The sequence below is a fragment of the Zea mays genome, chromosome 5 (genome assembly GCF_902167145.1).
Source record: "Zea mays cultivar B73 chromosome 5, Zm-B73-REFERENCE-NAM-5.0, whole genome shotgun sequence".
NCBI classification, from domain to species: Eukaryota; Viridiplantae; Streptophyta; class Magnoliopsida; order Poales; family Poaceae; genus Zea; species Zea mays.
In genome coordinates, this window is record NC_050100.1 from 27,730,428 (window position 1) to 27,743,224 (window position 12,797).

The following is a 12,797-nucleotide window of genomic DNA, read 5'->3' on the forward strand; positions in this document are numbered from 1 at the left end:
CGAAGAAAAAGTGGCCTACACCCCCACTCAGATTCTTTCTGCCCTTTCAGAGAGACCGTCCAGTTTGGATGGCCAGGATGTGTGCATTGGAAGGGCAACAGTTGCTTGAGGACGACCCCACAGTCGTGTACCTCACTGCATACCTGCTCACCCTGGATGCACAGTATGATTTCTTGGCTCGGCACCACAGTCAGAAGATTGCCCGAGTAGAAGAGGCAGAGAAGCGCAACCGCCAGCTCCATGTGGATCTCACCACAACTCAAGCCCGTGTAGTTGCCTTGGAGAGTCGTGAAGTCATTGTTGTTGAAGCCTTGAAGTAAGCCAAGGATGAGCATGTCCAGAAGCTAATTGAGGCCTACTTGGTCACCCGCAACCAACGTAGAGCCCTACGGATCCAAGAGCCCGCTTCATCCAACCCAGTTCAACCCATGAGAGCTGAAGATCCCCAGATTCTTGAAGGTCACCTGATCTCTATCAGAGGAGAGAAGAAGGCTTGGGAACTCCTAGAAGGAGCCATAGTCTTAGAAGGAATGCCAGTCTCCCCTCAGGCTATGGATAAGCAAGAGCACCTCGAATCCTCCCAAGATCCTCCGCTAGAGTTGTTTGAGCCCCTCACCATGAAGAAGATTCTAGCACCGTTTCGTGAGGTCAAGGAAGAAGCTGCAAGCACCCCACCAGCACTGCCGCCCTCTGAGGAGCTACAAGAGCCAGTCCCACTTCAAGAAGAGTTCGACCCCGTCCTGCCATCTCAGTCGCCGCCAGAAAGTCATCAACATCAGCTCCCTCTTGACCCATCCAGGAGATGTCTCAAATTGAAGTTGTGTCCCAGCCTCGCCAGAAGAGAAGCTACCAGATCTAAGTTAGTTATGCCCAGTCCTCTACATGCATTGGGTAGTGAAGTTTTTCTTCACTTTAGCCAAAGCCCTGCATGTATGAGAGGTAATCGTGTAGTCTCGTGTTTTGAAAAACTCTAATTGTGTGGCCCCTAGGGCATTTCAAAATGAATTTCGCTTGATGTTTTCTTCCCTTTTGAGTGCATATGTGATGCTTTAATGTTTGTGCTCATTAGTCGCATTTAGCGTAGTTCCCAGTTCAGGAGCCGAGCAATAGTAGTTAAGCTTAGCCCCTGAATTTGAGTAGTCTGTGCTTTGGAAAAACTCTATTCTTCCCCTATGCAAAACATTTGATTTGTTTGTGCTTATCATTGCTGAGCTTGTGTGTTTTCCTTCTTTTTAAGAAGGGTTGTCTCTAAAAACATAGATCATAAATTAGAGCTAATCCTCACCTTATTTTCCATTCTCCCCTTAACCCATCTCAAGAGAAAAGCACCTTACCCAAGAAGATACTGGAAAGCTTACCCTTGAAGCCTGGAATAAGCTACAGAAGGAACCTATCCAACCGCTTAGTAAAAAAAACGACCGTGAGAATCAAAGCAGTACCCCTGAGTCAAAGTAAACAGGAAAAGAGGACAGAAGAAGTTATTACCATACAGAGAGGCAAAGATACTTTGAACTAGAGACCACAAACATCAGGGTCGTTGACCCCACCACTCACCCTTGCCCCCCGCACGCTGCTCGCCTCCATGTGCACTACCACCGCCCCACGCCCCCTTTGAAGCGCACTACCACCGCCCATGCCCCCTTTGCAGCGCACCCGCCGCCGCCATCATCGCCGGCAACACCAGGCCCCCCTCCCCATGTCGCGTCTGCTACCACGTGGCACTTGCTCCATCACCACCACTCCACACCCCCCGAGCACCACCATCAGTGTCGCTCGCCTATAAAACTCCCCACTAGCTCCCTCAGTTCCCATCCCAAGTAAAGCACACACCTGATAAAATCCCCTCTGCCAAATTGCAAGCAACTCTATTTTCCACTCCCTCGCCCCTAAGATCACAAAGCTTGGTGATTCTTGGGTTGAAGACTGTTGTACATGGTTCATAGTCTTTGGTTTCCTCCTCTGTATGATGGTAATACTCTTTGATAGAATCCTCCAGTGGGAAGAGCAAAGAGAAAGAAAGGGGCAGTGAAAAGTGGGAAGAGAAAAGAAGGTAGCGAAGAGAAGATGGGAAGAAGGTTGTCCCAAAATTAACCCGGTGGCAGTCATCTCTCCATAGCCTGCTCAAGCAGCAACGACAGAAGAAGGCCTCGTAACACCCTTGTTATGAGGTACTTCAAGGAGTTCAAATCCCCAAGATTCAAGAGTTCTACCCTCATTCGTTTTAAGTGGGGTAGTGTCCAGTAAGGTTGTTACTGTGGAGAAAAAGAAGAAGGCATGTGGCAAGCTTGTGGAGGACCAGATCATCCAAGCATATAAGTTTCTGGATGAGAGGTGGTCACCCAAGTTTTGTTGATGAAGCACCAGAAGACCAATCAAGGAAGGAATCCATGTGGGAGTTCGCAAGAGAAAGGTTTGTGTGTTGGCATCAATGCGTCTTCAATAAGCTAGCTGCCAAGTGAAAGCTAGAAGCCTGAAGATGATCTTTGAGTAGCCAGAATCAGCGTTGCAATCGGCAAACGGATGCTCCTCAAAGGCCAGATTTTTTTTGAAGCTCCATCTCCTTGAAGAGCCTGCATAGTGAAGATTTGTAGCTGAAGTAAAGTTATACGTATAACCCTTCTAAGTCGAATCTCGAGGACATGATTCATTTTAAGTGGGGTAGATCTGTAGCACCCCGAAAATCCAAATCTTAAAATTTTCTCAAACTTGCTCTAAATTCAAAATGAATTTTAAATTTCATTCAAAAATGTTTGTTTGCGAGTTGATCTCAACAAATAAAATATAGTGGTCTATATTATCTCCAAAATCCTCCTCAAAATATCCTACAAATATTTCCCCAGTGATCCCCTCTAATTCTTTCCAGAAATACTATCTAAATATTCCACCGATATTTCTCCAAATATTTTCCTCCTGAGAAATAACTTCAGAATCATTTTTAAAGTCTCTACAAATATTTTCTTCATAATTTTCCTCATGCTCATACGTATACGTACGCCTCCGGTGTCATACAGTGAGCTCTACAAGCTAATTTCACTTATACATGACTAATACATGCTTATCTCCCACTAATCCTCGCATCCTCCCACTAATCCTCGCCTCCTCCCCCTAATCCCCCCACCTAGCCTATAAATAGAGGGGCAAGGGCCTCCCCTCAAGCCACCCCAAGCCATTTCATGGCAACTCTCTCCCCCTCCCCACTCCCACTCCCACACATGCACAACACTAGCACAAGGATCGTTCGATCGTTCATTCGATCGTTCGTCCAACTGTTCTTAGTTTGTTCGTTCGTTCGTCTAATCGTTCATGGTTCGTTCGTCCGTTTGTCCGTTCATCCGTTTGTTCGTCCAAATAATCTTTGTTCAGTCGTTATGCTGCCGAAATTCCGATCGTTCATTCGTCTGATCGTTCGATCGTTCGTTCGTCCATTCATCATCCCTTTTCATCGTTCATCGTTCGTTCATAGTCCCTATTCATCGTTTATAGTCCCTATTCATCGTTCGTTCATAGTCTCTATTCATCGTTCGTTCATAGTCCCTATTCATCGTCCATCGTTCGTTCATACGACTATTCACCATTAGTATTCATCGTTACCATTCCATCATTACTATTCATCGTTACTATTCATCATCGCTACTATTCATCGATATTATTTATCGTTTCTATTTCATCGTTACTATTCATCGATCATCCGATCAACCAAATATTGAACTGCTCATCAATCATGCTGTCCAGCTCAACTAAGACCTGCCACACCAATATTCCAGTCATACGAACTCCGGTGATTGTGATTTTCCTTCCAGTAAGAACTTTCCATCTGGTCACCCATACCAGATTTCTCCAAGTTGAGCACGCTTAACTTTGAGATTCTTTCGAACCAGGCTTCCAAACTCAGATTCCAATAATTCTTGTTTCTAAATTCTTATCAAATTATTCCTTATCCAACCATGTCATCCCTTAAACATGGTTCATATTCCAGAAAACTCTCAAAATGCTCTTGTCCCATATTCTGCCTATAATTTCCCTGTTCAGACTAAGTCAGACGATTCATTCGTCACTATTCTCACCAATTGTGAACTCTACTAAACCATAGGTACCCCGCTATAAATACACCCAGCTACCCTCTCCCTCTCCACACACTCAACACCCTCAACCAAGGCAAACACCCCCACCCACTCAGTAACCCCGCTCTACCGGCTACGCCCATAGTGTCGCTTCGCCTCCAATCCACCCTCTTGGTAAGCACCTCCGCTCCACCACCAGTAATATCACAACACCACATGACACAGATTCTGCTCAAGACTCTACCCATCCATATATCACCATTCTGACCACTATATTAAATATTTGTTGATATACTTGCTGGTTTATATGTTTGCTTGTTCATGTTGCATAGTTATCGGAGCGTTCGTGCCATCTCGTGACGGCCAGATCTGCAAGTCTACGCCAGGCGGTGGAGCTAGAAGCCAGTTCCTCGAGCTCTCCCCTTTCGCCGGTTAAGCAACGACAATCTCACTGGATCCCTTTGATGCATAAATTACCTATGCCTTTTCAACCACAACCCTCAGCCTGTTATTTTATGCATGATATGATTTTGTTGCTAAGAGAAAAGTTACTATGGCCACCCAGGCTTAGAACTTTGTCGCAATTAATCTTTATACTCCTTGACATCTTTGTTACAAATGATTTGAGAAAAGGTGTGAGTTTTCAAAAGAAAATGTTTTTCAAAATGGGTACGATGAAGGGTTGTCACCCTTATCACCTTTGAGCGGGATGATCAGGGACTCCCTGGTTTAGGGGAGGGCCTAAGGTGATGGCTCAGACGGGTTAGGTGTGAGCATGAAGGATTGTCCCTCTCGCCTAAGGACCGATTTGTCATCACTGCTTACCTATACTCTTATCAAGTACAACCACTCGAGACTGTATGGGCAGTTGCTTGATCTGAACTTGCACGATCCAAAGCCCAGGATTATGACGGCTGGGGAGCACCGGGAGGATAAGGAAGGGGAATGTTTTGTCCGGTTTGTTCATTGTGGTGGCCTTGTTCCTTCCGGTGTAATCGCTAAGGTAAGGACGTGCAAGGAAGGAGAGAGTTTCAGCATTCGGATCTCACGATGGTGAGATTGCAGAAACCAGACTAGTGGGTAAAGTGTACACCTCTGTGTAGAGTTCAAAACCTATTCGAATAGTCTGTGTCCACGGATATGGATGAGTCATGGCATGGATTTGACAATTAGTGTTTTGTTTTCCAAAAATGCTTTTGAAAAGTGGTTTTAAAAGGTCCGGCGGTCGAGCCGTGAGCTATGGTGGACGGGAAGTCCAGTAGTTGTTTTTGATAATGAAAACCAGTGGGAAACTGCTGAGATACCTGGATGGTTTAGTCCAGGGGATTTTGTTCTATATTTAAAAACTTCTTGCTCCTTTAGGAGAGGAAGCGCTTTAAAAAAATAAAATATTTTACAAAATAACCCTGCATCAAATATTGCTATTTCTGTAAAATATCCTGAGCTCCACATACTCCATGCATTATATCTGATTTCCCCATTCCGTGGGTGAAGGTGGGCTGCTGGGTACATAAGTACTCACCCTTGCTTATTTGTTGTTTTTCAGAGAAGGACTGTCGGTGTTTCGACCCCGGGGAAACCCACGGCCTTCGTGTTGTCCTGCGCCCAGGTCGGGTGCGCTTGCAGTAGGGGGTTACAAGCGTCCGCGTGGGAGAGGGAGAGAAAGAGCCTTACGCGCCGGCCTGTCCTCCCGTGCGGCCAACCCTCTCGTACGAGAGCCCTGGACCTTCCTTTTATAGGCGTAAGGAGAGGGCCCAGGTGTACAATGGGGGATGTAGCAGTGTGCTAACGTGTCTAGCAGAGAGGAGCTAGAGCCCTAAGTACATACCATCGTGGCAGCCGGAGAGGTTTTGGCACCCTGTTCATGTGATGTCGTGGCCGTCGGAGGAGCGCTGGAGCCTTGCGGAAGGATAGCTGTGGGGGCTGTCCAGTCCTTGCTGACGTCTCCTTGCTTCCGTAAGGGGTTGAGAGCCATCGTCGTCATGGAGCACGCGGGGCGCCATCATTATTTGTTTATCGGGGCGAGCCAGATGGGACGCCAGTCTTGTCCCTCGTAGCCTGAGCGAGCTAGGGGTAGGGTAATGATGGCCCCTCCTGTGACGTGGTCGGCCCGAGCCCTAGGTCGGGCGAGGCGGAGGCTCCTCCGAGGTCGAGGTCGAGTCTGAGCCTCGGGTCGGGCGAGGCGGAGACCGTCGTCCGAGGCCAAGGCTGAGTCCGAGCCCTGGGGTCGGGCGAGGCGGAGTTCGTCGTCTTCCGGGGCCGAGCCCGAGTCCGAGCCCTGGGATTGGGCGAGGCGGAGTTCGTCGTCTTCCGGGGCCGAGCCCGAGTCCGAGCCATGGGATCGGAAGAGGCGGAGTTCGTCGTCTTCCGGGGCCGAGCCCGAGTCCGAGCCATGGGATCGGGCGAGGCGGAGTTCGTCGTCTTCCGGGGTCGAGCCCGAGTCCGAGCCCTAGGGTCGGGCGAGGCGGAGTTCGTCATCTTCCGGGGCCGGGCCCGAGTCCGAGCCCTAGGGTCGAGCAAGGCGGAGTTCGTCGTCTTCCGGGGCCGAGCCCGAGTCCGAACCCTGGGGTCGGGCGAGGCGGAATCTGTCGTCTTCCGGGGCCAAGCCCGAGTCCGAGCCTTGGGGTCGGGCGAGGCGGAATCCGCCGTCTTCCGGAGCCGAGGCTGAGTCCGAGCCCTGGGGTCGGGCGAGGTGGAGCTTCCTATGGCACTCGAGGCCGGACTTGGCTGCTGTCAGCCTCACTCTGTCAAGCGGCACAGCAGTCGGAGCGACGCAGGCGGCGCTGTCTTCTTGTCAGGTCGGTCAGTGGAGCGGCGAAGTTACTGCGGTCACTTCGGCTCTATCGACTGAAGAGCACGCGTCAGGCCATCCTTGCATTAAATGCTCCTGCGATACGGTCGGTCGGCGTGGCGATCTGGCCAAGGTTGCTTCTCGGCGAAGACTGGGCCTCGGGCGAGCCGAAGGTGTGTCCGTTGCTTGAGGGGGCCCTCGGGCGAGACGTGAATCCTCCGGGTCGGCTGCCCTTGCCCGAGGCTGGGCTCGGGCGAGGCAAGATTGTGTCCCTTGAGTGGACTGAGCCTTGACTTAATCGCACCCATCAGGCCTTTGCAGCTTTGTGCTGATGGGGGTTGCCAGCTGAGATTAGGAGTCTTGGGGGTACCCCTAATTATGGTCCCCGACAGTAGCCCCCGAGCCTCGAAGGGAGTGTTGATACTCGCTTGGAGGCTTTTGTCGCACTTTTTTGCAAGGGAACCGGCCTTTCTCGGTTGCGTTTCGTTCTGGTGGGTGCCTCGAAGGGAGTGATTTGACTCCTTCGAGGTCTTAGCGCGTTTCGTGATGCTTCGGCCGGTCTGGTTGTTCCCTCATGCGAACTGGCCGTAGCCCGGGTGCATAGTCGAGTCCCAAGTTCTCGGGTTGGTATGTTGACGTTGTCAACGGTTTGGCCGGAGCCGGGTTTGCGAGAGCAGTCCCCGAGCCTCCGCACAGAGCGAGAGGACGGTCAAGGACAGACTCGACTTTTTTACATACGCCTATGTGTCGCCTTTCCGCAAGGAGGAGGGGGGGGGGAAGGCGCCATGTTGCCCTCGGAGGGCGCTGAACATGGTGTTTCCAGTGAGTTGCTAACGGGTAATCCGAGTGGACGCCCGTGCCCCGTTCGTTAGGGGTCGGCTAGTGGCCCGGAGGCGCGCTCCAAAAGTACCTGCGGGTGATTTGCCGGACCCGGTCCCCTTTTGACGGGGTCCGAGGGCTCGATGCCTCCCTCTGGTGGGATTTCGTTACAAAATCGTTCCCGTCGGTCTCGGAAATGTCCTAAGGTACCTCGGGAGCGTAGCCCGAGCCTTGGTTATGTATCGAACGTACCCAGTGTCATCCCTCGCTCTGCGTCTGAGGCGGCTGTCGAACCCTTCGGGGGCCAGCCTACGAACCCCTGATTAGTAGTGGGCGCGGAGCCCGAGTGGCCTGAGGCGGCTGTTGAACCCTTCCGAGGGGCCAGCCTTCGAACCTCTGACCAGTAGTGGGCGCAGAGCCCGAGTGCTCTGAGGCGGCTGTTGAACCCTTCCGAGGGGCTAGCCTTCGAACCTCTGATCAGTAGGGGGGCTCGTGGCCCGCTTCCTTCGCGGAGAAGGATCCCTTTCGGAGTATCCCCTTTCCCGATCCCTGTGGCAAGAGAGAGAAAGAGGAAGTGGAAAAGGATACGAAATCGAATGACGTGGCGCACCTTTTTTGACGCGGTCATTATGGCGGAGGTGAAGCGTCGCCTGCTTCGCCTGCCAAAGGTGCCGCTTGTCCTACCGCAGAGTTAATGCGATGGGACGAGTGGTTCGTAAGGAAACCGTTGTGCGTGCGCGAGCCGTTCGAGGAACGGAACACGGGCGCGTCGTCTTCACGCCGTGGGAGAGGGTTCTCTCGCTGTCCCAGGAGGGGACGTGAGCTTGCTGACGACTTGACCGCTGCTTCCGCCCGCCTGCCACCGCCATTGCTGCCGGCCCATTTCTAGCCGTATCGACCATCGCCCCTTCTCCCGCGGCTGACTGACCCGTGACCGATGTGCTTGGTTGGCACTGTCGGGTCATGCGCAGGGTCGCCTCGAGTTGCGGCACCGGTTCCATAGTCGAGAAGGCGCGACATTGGCGCGAGTGGCGGTGCAGTTTCTTGCACGTAGTAACCGGCGCTCCGGTTACATGACGTGTGGGCCTGGGCCTCCATGCTGGACGCGTCGAAGTCGAAAGGGTGCACCCCCTTGGTGCGGTTGCATGCCGCCTACATGGCGGTCCGCTCTTTCACCCGCTTGTCTGGGCGAAAGTGGAGAAGCGCTTGTAACCGCTGGGCAGTTACGCGCACCACGCGCGGTGGTTTGGATTCTTCCGCCTTGGGCTAGCTTGCATGACGCGTGGGGCCCAGCCCCCGTGTCGTAGGGGGAGGACCTTGGAGCATGTTGGAGAAGACTCGGTCCACGATGGCTGAGGACGCAAGTGGGGAGAGTTGCCTTTAAAAGGAGGGTGACCCCCTTGGAAGGCAACCATGTCTTCGCACTCCCTTTATGCCTCGCGTCCATCCACCTTCCGAGCCCCCGGATGGGGAGCGCCCGCGGTTCTTCCGCCTTGTCGTCGTTGGAGGAACGCAACTTCGCGGAAGTTGGTACCTTTCAGCCATCGCTCGGCTTCAAGGATTTTCATCAGGCAGCGTAGCTGCATCCCCTCGCCGGTGGTCACCCAAGACGGTGACCACCAGTTTGATGGTGGGGAGAAGCAAGCCGGGCTGCGACCTCTGCCCCGCCCTCAGCTTCAAGGATCTTCATCATCCTGGCTGGGGCGGAGGCCGGACTGAGCCGTAGCTCTACCTCCCGCGCGGGTTCGTGGGTCACCTTCTCCCTCAGCATTCATGGGAGAGGGCGCTCATCGGCCTAGCGGGAGGGTCGGACTTCGACAACGTGGGGCTGGTCGGCGGCGAGCGTCGTCAGCTTCAGCGCGTTGAGCTCGCTGGCTCAGCTGGCTCTGGCTTGGCTCCCGGTGCCCCCTCCCGCCGCGAGAGCGGTCGTCACGCCGCGCGCACCGGAGGACCGCCCAAGACGTCGCGCGCTGCTAGGGCGGCGTTCGTGTTCTTGGGCTGTCCTGCCTTTGCCCCGGTATGGCGCCTCTACGTGGAGGATCCGAGTGGGGATCTGCCGAGGCAAGGCTGACCCTTCCTTGATGGTTAGACTTTGTATGTGAACGAGGTGTGTTGGGGACTTGTTCTCAAGTGCTATGAATTAAGAACAAGGCAACATAGAAAATATTAATCGTTAAGGTCCTTCGTCCTCCGAAGCATTATTTCCCTTAGGATATAGTGGTTTTCAGACGAAGGTTATGAAGGACGTACCTTCATGAATTCATTAAACAATGACGAAGGATGAAATATAAAGGATATAAAAGACAACATGAACAATTATATATTATTATCAGGTATAAACAGAAATACCATTGAATTACAAGTGTACCTTCAATCGGAATGAGATGACAGTACAAGCGTGACGCAAAAAGCGAATGCCAAGTCAGCGTGAACAATACGGGAGTATTGTTCACCTATTTATAGGCACGGGACGCAGCCCGTACGAAATTACATTAATGCCCTTTACACTTGATAATAATCCTATAGTAATCTGTCGAGGTCTAAATAGCCTTTTCATCTTTAAGTCGGTTTCAACTGCTGCTGTCTCGCCGAAGCTTTCCTGCTTACACCTTCGGCGCTTCACCAACCTTCGTATTATTCTGGTCTACTGTGATGCCTGATTTGAGTCCGAAGATACCTGTTCACACATTATACTCCAGAAACGCTATTAAATCCTGTTTTTGAGGACCTTCGGATGCCGAAGGTCCCCAACAGTAGCCCCTCGCAATATTAATTTGTTCAAAATAATAAATTTAGATTGCGATCTGGACGAAGGCTTTACGCCGAAGGTCCGAAAAAACACCTTCCCTTTGCTAGAATAGCAACATTCACTGACAAGCGGGGTCTTTCAATTTTCAACGCACTTGGCGTATAAATACGGCCATATCGCAAACTCATTTGATACGCTCCCTGGCCAACTGCTCCCGCTCACTCAATTTTTAGCTCTTGTACACTAAGATTTGCTAAGCTTTTAGTTTTGAAGCTTCGGCTTTGAAAATAGTTTTTTAGCATTTCTGAAGATGTCTGAAGATAAAAAGACTGCTGCTGGGACGAAGCTGAGCCTCGACGAAGAGAAAAATTTGGGGTTTCTTATAGCGATGTCAAAGACAAATACAGAAAAAATCACCAAGGAGATTCTGGAAGGTTTGTCTGAGGATACTGGCGATAGTGACAGCTATGATGTGGACAGTGGTGGTGAAGACTCCGAAGATCGCCCTTGGCTACCAAGTCATGCGGTTTTCGGCAAATCAGCTATCAAAGAAAATCATCTTGCCAATATGAGGGGAAGGTATTTCCGGGATCTATCCATTGTGAGGGCGGACGAAGGGGAAAGGACTTGTCCACACCCTGAAGAGAATGAAGTCGTGGTGTACCGAAGCTTTTTGAAAGCTGGATTGCGGTTTCCCTTGAGCAGCTTCGTCGTGGAGGTGCTAAAAATCTTCGAAGTTTATCTGCACCAACTAACCCCCGAGGCAATCATAAGGCTAAATATCTTCGTTTGGGCCGCGAGAAGCCAAGGTCTGAAGCCTGACGCAAAAAGCTTCTGCAATATACACGAATTATCATATGAAACAAAACCTTGGGGTAAAGAACAGTACCATAATAATTTCGGCTGCTACAGTTTCGTTTCTCGGTCCGGGTCAAGCTGCCCCGTGCCAACCTTGCTGCCGGAAGTCGCAGAAACGGCCGAAGTGCCAACAAAGATAGAATTGGAACAATCAAGGATTTTGCCATTAGAGACGAAAGAGAAGGTCGAAGCACCGTCCACAGAAAAAATGGAAGAGGTAAAAGAAGCAACTGAGGGATCCAAAACACCAGAAGTTTTGAGTCCTGCGGCAAATATTGAGACAGTAAAAAATCAAAAAGTGTCAACAGTGACTCCGAAAAGAAAGAGAATGGCTAATGTGCTAGATGTATTGGAAACGATCAAATCTTCAAGCACACCTCCGAAGAAGGCTGCTGTCATTCCTGAAACAACAACTGAAATTTCTGGTTCTAAAGCTCCAGAGCTAGGGCTGGGCAAAAAACCCGTAACCCGAAACCCGAACCCGGAATACCCGAACCCGAACCCGAAATACCCAAAACCCGAATTTTGTTCGGGAATTTCGGGTAGCAACTTGCAAAACCCGAATTTATTTCGGGTAATTCGGGTATCACAATCGGGTACCCGAAATACCCGAATTACCCGAACTTTCATGTGTCATGTACTCATATCATGCTTAATTATTAATTTGTGCATCTATAATTATGTGTAAGTGTGCATAACTTGTGATTGTAGATTGCTTGTGTTTTATATGTCCATGTATTATTCAAACTATATTTTCATACTAATTTAATAGGGTGCATGTGTTTTTATGAAGCCAACATAATAGTTCGGGTAGTTCGGGAATACCCGAACCCGAACCCGAAATTCTGGGTACCCGAATTTTCGGGTATTGCAAAACTCGTTGTAATTTCGGGTATCGATTCTCAAAACCCGAAATTTTAAAAACCCGAAATACCCGACCCGAAAATTTCGGGTAACCCGAACGCCCACCCCTAGTTGTGGATCTGACTAGGGCTGGGCAAAAAACCCGTAACCCGAAACCCGAACCCGGAATACCCGAACCCGAACCCGAAATACCCAAAACCCGAATTTTGTTCGGGAATTTCGGGTAGCAACTTGCAAAACCCGAATTTATTTCGGGTAATTCGGGTATCACAATCGGGTACCCGAAATACCCGAATTACCCGAACTTTTTAATGTGTCATGTACTCATATCATGCTTAATTATTAATTTGTGCATCTATAATTATGTGTAAGTGTGCATAACTTGTGATTGTAGATTGCTTGTGTTTTATATGTCCATGTATATCATTATTCAAACTATATTTTTATACTAATTTAATAGGGTGCATGTGTTTTTATGAAGCCAACATAATAGTTCGGGTAGTTCGGGAATACCCGAACCCGAACCCGAAATTCTGGGTACCCGAATTTTCGGGTATTGCAAAACTCGTTGTAATTTCGGGTATCGATTCTCAAAACCCGAAATTTTAAAAACCCGAAATACCCGACCCGAAAATTTCGGGTAACCCGAACGCCC